This window comes from Astatotilapia calliptera, chromosome 7, assembly GCF_964374335.1.
Source record: "Astatotilapia calliptera chromosome 7, fAstCal68.1, whole genome shotgun sequence".
Classification (NCBI taxonomy): Eukaryota; Metazoa; Chordata; class Actinopteri; order Cichliformes; family Cichlidae; genus Astatotilapia; species Astatotilapia calliptera.
In genome coordinates this window covers 3,995,958-4,008,388 of record NC_137428.1, presented here as the reverse complement: position 1 = coordinate 4,008,388, position 12,431 = coordinate 3,995,958, and the positions used below count along the sequence as shown (strand labels likewise).

The following is a 12,431-nucleotide window of genomic DNA, read 5'->3' as shown; positions in this document are numbered from 1 at the left end:
ATTAGTAGTGATGTTGTGCTGAGGGTTAAAATGCCTTTTTGTCTTTTGGTAACTACAAAATGATAATAAACCATTAATATATGTCTATGCTGTGCTCGTATTTATTTTTACCCTACTCAAATTCAATTTATGATGCATTTTATTTTGAAAGATTTAAAATGTTTTTTTAAAGAACCACTCAAAAAAGGTCCTTCAAATGGTTCTTTTAAAGAACCATTTGAAGGACCTTTTTAAAAATGGTTCTTTAAAGAACCATTTTTAAAAAGGTTCTTTGAAAAACCATTAAAGGTGCCCCAAAGAACCATTTCTTGATGGTTCTTTGGGGCACCTTTAAAGGTTCTTCAATGAACCACTGAAAGAAATGGTTCTTCAAAGAACCATTGTTTGAAAGGTTCTTTGTGGCACCAAAAAAGGTTCTTCTATGGCATCAGTCTAAAGAACCACTTTTGGTTCCAGTTGGCACCTTTATTTTTCTGAGTGCACCTGCTCTCAACAACCAGCAGTGTGCTCAAACATCGGTTTCTCCTCCATCCTACACGATGTTTTACACTCCAGAAGCAGTAAATCAGGATTACATCACCTCTCTGTAGAAGGAAACTCTCCTAGTTTCCTTATTTTGGATTCTTGTCTCCTTCTCAGTTCCTTCCTGGTGTGTGTGCTGGACTGGATCCTCTGGCTCTGTGCCATCCTTTACTTAATAAAAATCATTGAAACTTGTGTCACTCGTCTGAGTCTGCATTTAAATCCATGTGTTCTGGTTCTCTATGTCAAAGATGTGAGCCACAACCACAAACCAAACTAAATTTAGTCCATAAAGGCAAAAATTGCAAAGAGAATGGGTATGAAAAATCTATAGTAAAACAAAAGCCTGAATGTTTGTCAAAAAGATGGAAAATTGTATGAAGTCCTCTTTGGGTGGGTGACTATAACCTACTCACGGTGGCTCTGGAGGAATAGATCCACCCAGAGGGAGCAGAGAGGCTTTTCCTAGATTGAACTAACTGTAAGAACCTCAAGTTCCTTCACTTGCCAAGAAGCTAAACCCAAGACAAGCCAGGTGGGCTCATCTTTAATATATTTAATTTCACATGTCATGTTGACCATGCTGTAAGAACACAAAACCTGATGGTTCTTCCAGCCTGCTGCTTTGTGGAAGTCGTTACCTGGAAGAATGAGGAGAAGGTCAGGCAGACTCTGAGGTGTCTGTCAGGAAGAATGCAAAACTTTCTTTGATGGACTTTGATGGACTTACAGCAGACCATTAAAACTGAGGTTAAATATTCAGCCTCACCGATTTGTTCAAGTACTCGGCTGTGCCTCATTACAAATTTGAGGTTCTCGCACTTTTCTACACTGCAGTTCGCAGTTCAAGTTAAAATATCCTTCTTCTTCCTTTTGGAACACATTTAGCTTTATCTATTCAAATAACTGACAAAGCATTAAAGCACACCCACACAGGTTTTTCTCGTGATGATGTCAGGGATTTCAGAGAAACAAAACAGAAAGTGAGAGTGTTGTACATTATTGTTTCCTGGTTCAGGTGATAATTCTCACTGAGGGCTAATCAAGATATAATATCTGGTGTGTTTTTGAATGCTTAAATGATTCAAAGTTTAATGCTGAGTGGCTTAAAAAAATTAATCTGAAAATGATAAAAGGACTGGATTGAGAATGAGTGAAAAAGCAGCCAATGACCCAAAAAATAAAAAAAATTGAAAGACCTTCAGAAAGCCTGATGAACTATTACTCAAGACCACTTAAAAAATTTACAAGAACGGCTGGTTGGCAAAAAAAAAAAAATATATATATATATATATATATATAAAGAAATGAGGAGCAGGTCAAGACTTTTGCACAACACTGTCCTCATATCGACTGGTCGAAGGTTTCCAGCTGGTGCTACAGAACCTTTACAGAACCAGATACTTCACCACACAGAGCATCTTTACTTCCTGTCAGCTGATGAACCGGAGACCATGGAGACCAAGTACAGAAACGTGTCCCTGGCATCATTCATTAATCCTCCTCAGCAGCTGATTCTTCTTTGTAGTATAAAAGGATGTCAAGAGATTTATTCTAAAGACACTTCTTCAGCTGAGAGTCAGAGAGTAGAAACACACACGCTGCAGTTTTTACTTGCAGAGCGCTCACACCAGAGTGGGGGCCCTGCGATGTGCACTCTGTTCTTGCACTTGTCTTTATTTATATACAAAAATAATACAACGGTGAATATGTCTATTGATAGACAGAGGAATGTTAGTGCGTATGCATGTGTGTGTGTGTGATTCTGAAGGACGCGGCTCCTCTTCTTGTTAGGGAGTGCAGATAAAAGTGTCCAGCTCTCCTCCTCCTGGTAGGGAGTGAAAAAACTATCTCTGTGGGAAAGAATTTATAAAACAGAACAAGTCATAAAAAGGTCATCATGCAGTATTCTATCACATGTAAACTTATATCATTAAAAGCTTATACTGACTACTAAGTACAAGTTTCCATTGACAAAGGACAAATTTCTTTACAGTTTCATTTACTTCAATTAAGCACAGGTACCTGTTCCCTTTAATCTCTTCAGCAGTTGAAGTGTTACAGAGCATTTCAGCTAAAGTTTCAGCTTCACTAAATTAAATCTGTGTAACGTGATCATTTGGACAGAATAAGAGAAGGTGATGAATCAAAGATGACTTTTTGAACCTGAAAAAGGCCTCGACCTCATCTCCAAAGCTTTAATGTAGTGTTGGTGTTAGTGCACTTCACTGTGTGTGCACTGTGTGCTGCTCTCATTTTGTTTTAAAATATTAATTCATGAGCTGCAGCTCGTTTGCTTAACTGACAGTCGTAGCTCTCAATTCTGCTGGTCGTTCAGTCAAACTACTTACGAGATCTATACAGAACTACAACACTACAAAGAGTGTGTGAGCATCACTGTCATGCTGCATTCTGTTTAAACCTGCTGATGGCAGCTTAAAAGTAACATTTAAACTCTTTTTTTCAGACTCATTGTGGTTCACCCAGAACATTACAATGGTGTTTTGCAGAGTGTACACTAATATTGACTCACCCCAGCTCTAAAGTAGACCTTATGAAGGCAATATAACACTTTTCAGTTTGCCCACAAAGCACTTAAGAATGTCCAGAGTGTTCCTGCAATGACGACAGTGATTTCAGAGAAACAAAACTGAAAGTCAGAGTGTTGTACATTAAGGTTTCCTGGTTTGAGTGCTGAGAGCTTGTAAACATGTAATGTCTGGTTTTTTTTTTACTGAAATAAAGTCCTACATAGTAGATACGCCTTCAGTGGTTAGCAGAAGTGATCACATAACACACACAGCGCTGTTTAGAAAGCTGTGAGAGTTGTGAAAAAACCAGGAAGGAGGGGAGGAGTTAGGCTGACCACATGATCAGGAATCCTCATAAATTCTGTCCGGCCTCCCAAAACTGCCCTTTTTGATCAGCGCATCAGCTCTGCTACCTCGAAGGTAAGTTTCTTTGTTTATTTGAATCTTTTCTTTGAATTATAATCCAGTCACAAGAAGGAATAATCTGACTTATTCCTTCTTGTGACTATAATTACTAGAGAAATGTCACAAGGGTTAAAGATACAAATAAGAGTTTGTGGGGCAGCTCAGACAGTCGGATGAAAAAAAAAAAACCGTGGCTGAATCAGCACAAAACACTCAGGGTTAAAGCTATTAGACAAAAAGAAGCCAAACTATTAATGTAAATGTGTTAGTTTTTCATACAGCTATAAATCTCTCTATATGTCTATATGAATACAGAGCTCTGTCCCTCTGTCACGATCTCTTGGTGAGTGCAGATCGTGTGAGGTTTGTACGAGGACCCAAACATAGAACGCAGGAGACAAGGTAGTGGTTAACTAAGGGCGTGCTGTTTATTTAGGCAGATTTTCAAAATGTGAACTCAGACAGGAAAAATCCAAAATAACAAAAAACTAAACCGAGAAACACCTAAACTGTGAGAACTAAATAAGTAAACACAAAAGTTGGAACACTAGAAAAATCTTGGAGGCAACACGGAAACACGAGGAGGGATTCACTGGAAGAAACACAGACAACTCCCGGGAGGAACACAACACACCGACGAAGACCGAAGCGAAACTGACACAATAAATACGCACAAGAGGGTGATCGGGGAATTACATTGAACATGGGACGCAAGACTGTCAAAATAAAACAGGAAACACACAGGCTTGACACAGTGGCCGGCATGAACAGGGAGGGAAAAGATGAAACACGAGGAGAGGAGCAGGGCAAGACAGGTGAGACTAAACACGGTGACACGACTAAGACACAGAGCGGGCAAAAAGAGATGAAAACATGGAGACACAAGACACACGGAGGGGCGAGAGACAAATGCAAACACACGGGGAGGAGACAAACACACAAGAGAAACCTCAGGGAATAAATCATAATAAAGGAAAAACCAAAAAACTCGATACAAATATGATACAAAGAGCAACATGCAATAAGCTCAGGATGCTCCTGACACCCTCTCTCATATAGATGTACGGACTACTCAGTATTTGGGTAAAACTACATTACATTTTGAATATGAATGGCACAACATGACTGCGTCATTTATATTCCCAACAAGTCATCTCACGGCATTCAGTTTCTTTTGTGTAAGACCTTAAGAGGAACAGGAAGTTGAGTCAGGAAACTTCTGTAAAACTGCAGGGCGGTAACCTGCTTGGACATGCAGACAACAGTGAATGATGCAAAACAACGAGGTGTGTCTGTCATGATATGGGGCTAGCAGCTTTCAGCGTCATTCAAAGTGAGAAAATGAGATTTTTTTTACTGCATAAATAAAGGTTATATAAAAGTCGCTGCCAAAAACTGATTGCGGCTTGTATCTTGCTACACGAATGTTGTTTGTGGCTCAAGATGACTTTATGTCATCCATAAGGGATGCATTTGACATATGTTTAACATATTATAGCCCAACAAGTTACTTATAGCACTTTAAATATGAGCAATCGCTTTTTGGCAAATACCGGAAATCAGTTTTTGGCAGACAATCACTTTTTGGCACAACACCGGCCCGGAAACAGCGGGGGTGTCCAAATTCAGAGGCTGCTTCCACCTGAGGACCCGGCCTTCGCGGTCTAAAGAAAGCCGGGTAGTACGTCACAGGATCCCTCGGTGGAGTGAAACTCAGCCGTCTGCTCCTTGCTATCTAAAATATAACCGGGCGCTGGAGTAAACTCTCGACCGTCTCAGACTTTCTTTAATTAGTTTTCTGTTTGATGTTTATTCAGCTGTGTGAAAACCCCGGAGGAACCCACCCGAGGGATTAATAAAGTTAAATTTAATTTAATCTAATCTAATAAATTTATTCTCAGCCAAACCGATTTACTCACGAACAAATAAAACACTGAAAAAGGCAAACAATAACATTTTTAAGTTATCAAAGTGACTTATATATCATGTTTAACCCGAGTAGCGAAAGCCCGCGGGGGTTTGAAGACGATGTGTCGGTCGGCTCAGATATTTGAAGTTTCCACAGCTACATTCTCACCTGACAATATGTTAAAATGTTTTGGGGTTTTTTTTTTTTTTTGGTTTTTTTGCGACCCAGAAAGAGAAATAAGAGTAATATTAAAACTAAGTAGCTGCCGCCATTGTTGGAAACTGGAATTGGCTGGGCCATGATAGGAATTCTGCGATATGGTTTTTCAATTTTGTTGTCCAGGTGGAAATTCGGGAGAATGGTGGCTCCGGGATTCTCCCGGAAAAATCGAGAGGGTTGGCATGTATGGTTGTGGCAACATCACTAACCTCAGAGTAAATCACATCACAGAATATGACGAGCGTATGTTGAGGTGAACTGAAGAGGAGGACAGGGACAGGTGGTGCTAGGGCGAGACAGACCTCTCTCATGGAGTCCTTTAGTGCTGCAAGCAGGCAAGGTGTTCAAATAGCGCACAACTTCAGTTTTTTATTTCTATGTGATGAACTCTGCATTATTAAGTGATAAGAACAAGTAATCTGATGTTCTGTAATCATTATGACGCTATCATTTGAGATACAATAAATAAAATACGTTTTTGTAAAAAGTATCGGTATCGGATCAGCACCCTGAATATTACTTGGTATCGGATCGGAAAGGAAATCAGTGGTATCGCGCATCACTAATATGTATACGTGCATATGCACACACATTAATCACCTCGGGCAATTTTAAAAGAAAGCCTGATAGGACAACACTTTCCTTGCACAAGAAACTGAAACTGTTGAGAGGACAAAAACAAGAAACATCTATAAAAGTAGGTCAGATACCTGCTGCATGTAATTTTACATGGATACAAGAGTATCCATGTGATATGAGAGCTTTCAGTGTGTGGTATCTAACATGCTGTGGTAATACAGGTAATATTTTTTTTCTGTTTAGATTGAAAAATTTTAACAACTTTTTGGGAGAATCCAATCAACGCAAACCAACTACAACCGAAACCACAAATCATCTGAGAGTTTGCCATGGCAAAGAAAAAACCGTCTATCATCCATAAAAAGCAAGTATTTTACATCATGTCAGTCTGGATATTAACTGTAACAGTCTCTAAAAATACTTTTTGGATTCCAAGTGTAGCACATACAGTTAGGTCCTTAAGTATTTGGACATAACACAAATGTTGCAGCTTAGGAATTACTGCCATTTTTATACTTACAGAGTCATTATCCAAATAATTACAGATCTGACTGTATGCAGTTTTCCCAGGTTAAGATGAACTCATTCTTTCCCAATTATTTGTCCTGTTTCAGGTCAGACAAGTTAATGAAATATTTGAAAAAGACAAGAAAGTCGGCCCGTTACAGCTGCACGGCTATTCGTACCAAAGGTGAGTTAATGCTTATATAAAACTGGAAAAATGTGATGAATCAATTTTTCTGTTTTTGGGGCGGTTGGGCTGAACGCTAGAGGCGGGTATTTCGGGGCCATTTACTGGCAGCAAATTAAAAGTCAGTAAATTAAACACAGCAAAATACCTCTGCTTCAACACTGTATGTTCCATCTTTGTAGTGTTTTCAGTTACCTGCAAATTGATGGATTGTGTTTTTATTTACTGTGAGATGCCAAACAGAATATCTTATTTGTAATTTGGACCAGCCACGTTTTTTAAATAACACGACTTTAACAGCTGTAAATTCACAAATTGTGCCTTTTTTCCTCTCTTTCTTTAGTGAAAAGAAGAGCACACTGGCTCCAGAAAATAAAATCGAGCTTGAAACACAAAGAATATGACTTAAATAAACCAAAAGAAAGCAGGATGTTTAATAGCAAAAAAACAAAGATATTATCGTGTAAATGCCAATTTAACATCAGAAAGATTATCTTCTTTAAAAATCGCTATAATAAACAAACGGCTTCTTTTGTTTCCAAAACCAAAGGCGATCACTCGACCAAAAGGAAAGACTCATTCCCAGATCAGTATATAACTATCAAGAAACCAAAAAGATCTCATGCACACCCAGACTCCGTGAATCCTCTTACTTCAAACATTCTCAACATATCCGGTCATCAGATCATTTTTTTACCTAAATTTGAAACCTGTAATGATTATTCGGAGATACTGACAAAACTTCAAATGCCACACTTAAACGGTTTACCAAATTTGAAACGCAATGAACTCAGTTCTTGCCGTTTGGAATTCGAGCAAAACATTGAACTGTTTAAGAAAAACTGTGATTTGATTCGAGGATTTAAAAAGAAAAAGAAAGAGGACTGTTATCATCAAATCAAAGAAATGCAGAGAGAGGCAGACAAAATTCCAAGTGTCGATGCAAATAAATTTTTTGATTCCCTCAAAGATTATCTGCAGATGCATAAACGTAAACAATATGCATTGGCCATTTTTTTCATGAAACGCAGTAAGACCGTCTTTGTTTCACCGGAATTTGAGGTAGATTATGAAAATGACACACATACTGAGCCACTTTTATGTCAAGAGGTTGAAATTATTTTGCAACAGCTTGGAACCTTTGTGGAGAGAATTCTGGTTTATACGCTCAATAGTCCTTGCCTGAACTGTATGTCTGTACTCAGTAAAGAAGCGTATTCTTGGCACAGAGAATATGGAATTTCAACAACTGTAGGATTCACACAATTTTGGGGATTGAGTGGTCAAGACTTTTTTCAAAATATTACCTGCTCATATACCAACATGTTGGATCCAAAGAGCGTTTTTCATGAAAGTACTGACAAATGCAAGAGCAATCCCTTCAAATTGAAGTCTTTCACGGTCAACAGTAAAATCTTCCAAAATATCAGGAAACTTATTAAAAAAGAAGAAAAACACAGCTGCCGTAAGAAAATTGAATTTTACGTGTCTGTGCTGAAAACACTGGCAAAAATTTCCTTTTGTTCACGTGAAACACATTTACAATGTGGTGAAAACACAATTTATTCTTTCGTATTTCCCCCAATGATCCAAGATGCATGTAGAGACAGTCTTTTAGACGATTGGTCAGCACTTGTGAATGACTGTGCCAAATCAAATGTTATAAAACAAATAACCAAGGATTTTAATGTTGCGGTAGTTGAAGTTATTTACCAAAATCTGAAGTCCTCTTGTGGGAACAATAGTCCTTTAAAGCTTTGCCATATTCCTCTGAATCATTTAGATTGGGAGGCATATTAAGCATGAATATTAAAAAAAAGAAAAAAGAAAAAAAAAGAATTTTATTACATAATATAATAGGTTGGAATGGATTATAAATTAAAATTAACTTAATTCATTCAAAGTGAATGAAAACGTAAATACTTAAAAAAAAATTTTTTAAATTATATATCATAAGATATATAATTTAATAGATATTTATATACGTCCAGAGTAACAGCCGTAGACTGCAGTTTGCCGCCTGTCAGGTAGTCAGTAATCCAGGGGAGCTGAACTCTGAGAGCAAACAGCCTGGTGACTGTAGCGTGCCGAGGGGCTCACGTGGATCTGTGGCTGAATCTGGAGCTGAGACTGGAGGTGTTCAACGAGGACTCCTACGAGGTAGCAGAGCTGATGCGCTGATCATTAATGGCCGAGGCTGCTCACACCAAAGGTGAGTTGATGAGTTATAAACTGTAATAATATCTTGTAGCTTGGAACAGAAAAATCTCATCTTTGTTCTCTGTCTTGCTGCCTCCTCCTGTTGGTTTGTGTGTTAGTGAGTGGCAGGATTCTCCAGTCCAGTGAGCACAGCTCCATCAGCTGGTGGAGTTCAGTCAACAGACCTGCTCTCAACAACCAGCAGTGTGCTCAAACATCGGTTTCTCCTCCATCCTACACGATGTTTTACACTCCAGAAGCAGTAAATCAGGATTACATCACCTCTCTGTAGAAGGAAACTCTCCTAGTTTCCTTATTTTGGATTCTTGTCTCCTTCTCAGTTCCTTCCTGGTGTGTGTGCTGGACTGGATCCTCTGGCTCTGTGCCATCTTTTACTTATAATAAAAATCATTGAAACTTGTGTCACTCGTCTGAGTCTGCATTTAAATCCATGTGTTCTTGTTCTCTGTGTCAAAGATGTGAGCCACAACCACAAACCAAACTAAATTTAGTCCATAAAGGTGAACATATCACCATAATAAAACCATTAAAACCATAATAAAACAAAAATCCAAATTCTAGTCAATACAAAACAATTCTGTTTGTAACAGATACAATAAACAATTTATCATTTATTATAATTAGCTTGTTAAAATTTTTTAAAAAGTCCAGCACTCCTGCAAATTTCTGTATTTGAGCTCACAATAATAAAAACCTGGTATATAGTTAATTTTCACAATACTACTAAAGGTATAAGCCAAACTGAGCACCAGCGCTGTCAAATCTAATTAGTTCCCAGAACTTAAACTCGTTGCCTTGAAAAACTAAATAAGGCTTACTTACGATGACTAAGTTAGGGCAACAAAAAATAAATATACAGTCAGGGGCGGTCCTGGCCTTTTTGATGCGCTGGGCGAACCCTCCCTCTGATGCTAGCTCACCCACTGCAGTTTGTTTTCTTAGTTTCCGTTGTGGCCCTCACTTTGTTAATAGTCTCACATTTTGTAAATAAACGCTCACTCGCATCACAGTCTTTTGTCTGCATCTTGCTTCCTTACTCTCACACACCACACCATGACAATAATACACACTCTCTCTCCATAGTGAGTATACAAATAGATAACAAACACCCATTATAATTCATCATACATTGAGAATAGCTGACAAATCAACAATACACCTCTTCCAATTAATGGCTAATTATGCTGAACACAGTCCAAAAGATTCAATCAGCCACATCAGTGTCTACTGTCTGTCTACTGTTTACTATCATATCCAAGTGGCTAACAAACGTAAACAGAACCCCCAAAGTTGATTCTGTTCATCTGGACGCAGCATTTTCAGTGGGAGAAATATTTTGTCACTCATCCAGGTGACTTCTTCAGTCTCAGCTGACTACAGGTTTCAATCTTATAAACAGTACATTTGCATAATGACTGAAACCAGCCCACTGAAGGAACAATGGGCTGGGAGGTCAGTTCCTTCATCATAATTATGATGATCATTAAAATGCAAATTCTCATGACTATTGGTCAACAACCACTACCATTCACAGAGAGTTGGGGAACGGCTGCAATCACAGCATTGTAAGATGGCGAAAGATGTACCCTTAGGCCCCCTCCTCGATTCAGAGATGGTCTTTCCCTTTTCACGAAAATGGCTTCCTTGACTCTGCGCTCAAACCAGCGTTCCTCCCTGTCCAGGATGTGTACATCCTCATCTTTGAAAGAGTGTCCACTGGCCTGCAGATGTAAATAGACTGCAGAGTCCTGGCCTGATTGGGTGCCATCTGCTTCACCAGAGGTTGTTTGGTTTCCCCGATGTACAAATCCTGGCAATCCTCCACTATATTACTGTGTCGGGGGACCCGATCCTTGAGGAGGACCGGTTTTTGCCGCAGCGTGTTTTGGGGTTTAAAAGCTACAGAGACTCAAATGCATCTCAACTGTTCCGAAACACCTGAACAGTTGAGATGTTCAGGTAGTCATCCTGTTCAGATACAGGATGACTACGAGTTTTCGCTTAGGCAGCGGTTGCCCTTTTCTCCTGGATCGGCTGGAACTATCTTTAGGTGCCTTCGGTCATTATGCAATGTACTGTTTATAAGGTTAGGGAAACCTGAAGAAATCACTTGGATGAGTGACGAAACGTTTCTCCCACTGAAAACATTACGACCAGATGAACAGAATCAACCTTTTGGGGGTTGAGCTTAAAGCTGTTCAACATCATCATCCAACACTAAATGGAGAGCTAAAGCATACTAACAGCTGCTTTATAGTGCACAGGAGGAAATGGCCAGTGCATGGTAAGTGTAACATGGTGGACTAGTGTTGCCTGTGTTAATTCATCTCCATGTTTATTGTGTGAAGTTGTACTGGTTTGGCAGTGGTTTTGTGTGTCACATTTGCTGTGATGAGGTTGGACCAACTGAAGTTAAGTGTATTTGATTACATTGATACTCTAATCTACTTATAGCCCACACTACAAACACTGCTGTGATATTTTGTCTCTCTGTGCAGGTATGTAATATGACCAAATCTAGGATGACCTGATATGTTTATGATGGATAGTTTGTTACTCTGTTATCCTACTACATGCTGCAGCCTAAAGGCAGAGTTGAGTTGCTGAGGCCGGAGTGATTACTGGCCTTCTACTTACAGGGTGGTGGGTCCTGGAAGACAACTGCTGATTCCTGTTAAAGTGGTCGACATGTGAAGTGCAACTGGCTTGTGGGATAGCTGGCTCTGGCCTTGGACTGTGTGTTTTATTTTGTACTCAAGTGGGACACTGGACTGTTTAATCCTTCATTTTTGGATCATTGTATTAAGAAATTATCATTTAGATTTTTATTGACTGTCATCTTTTGCCCAAATTCATATAGAAGCTGGGCCAATTTACCTGTTTGGTACAGAGTCCGTACATTCCATATTCCATAACGAGTAGTTTCTTTTGGGTCGAAAATTGGTCGACGCGTCGGGCAGTGGACGACCCGAGGGCTTTTCTCCACTGCCGTCATTAAGGGTTGCCGATCATCTTCGCCCTGATTCAGTCGATAATGAGATTCACTTGCTGTTTCCGTAGCAGTTGGAGTTTTTAAAGGGTGGGGTTGCTAGCCCCACGCCCAACCCTCCTTGTCTGCCAGAAACTGATTGCCATCCGCGGGAGCGCGCAGCTGCTTAAAGCTGCAGCGCCCGGATTACTTGCGTTGCCAGCTACTTCCGTGCAACTGATATAACGTGGGGGGGAAAAAAAACACCCAAACACATTTATGCCTTTGTTATTAGGCAAAGATATGCATTTATGGAGCTTTAACGTTTCTTGTAACCGAATTATGAAGCTTATCAGTAGGTTGCTTTCAGTGTGTAGCGCAGTCACG

The 12,431-nt window shown here is 39.4% G+C and overlaps 2 long non-coding RNA genes across 2 annotated transcripts; both read left to right on the top strand.

Moving 5' to 3' along the window:
* Positions 1-3,411: 3,411 nt before the first annotated feature.
* Positions 3,412-7,884, top strand: LOC113027221 (uncharacterized). The gene is made up of 4 exons (XR_013910255.1): positions 3,412-3,473; positions 6,409-6,529; positions 6,780-6,856; positions 7,200-7,884. It is a non-coding gene; the product is annotated as an uncharacterized LOC113027221 (long non-coding RNA).
* Positions 7,885-7,960: 76 nt separating this feature from the next.
* Positions 7,961-9,476, top strand: LOC145429914 (uncharacterized). The gene is made up of 2 exons (XR_013910254.1): positions 7,961-9,068; positions 9,175-9,476. It is a non-coding gene; the product is annotated as an uncharacterized LOC145429914 (long non-coding RNA).
* The last annotated feature ends 2,955 nt before the right edge of the window (positions 9,477-12,431 follow it).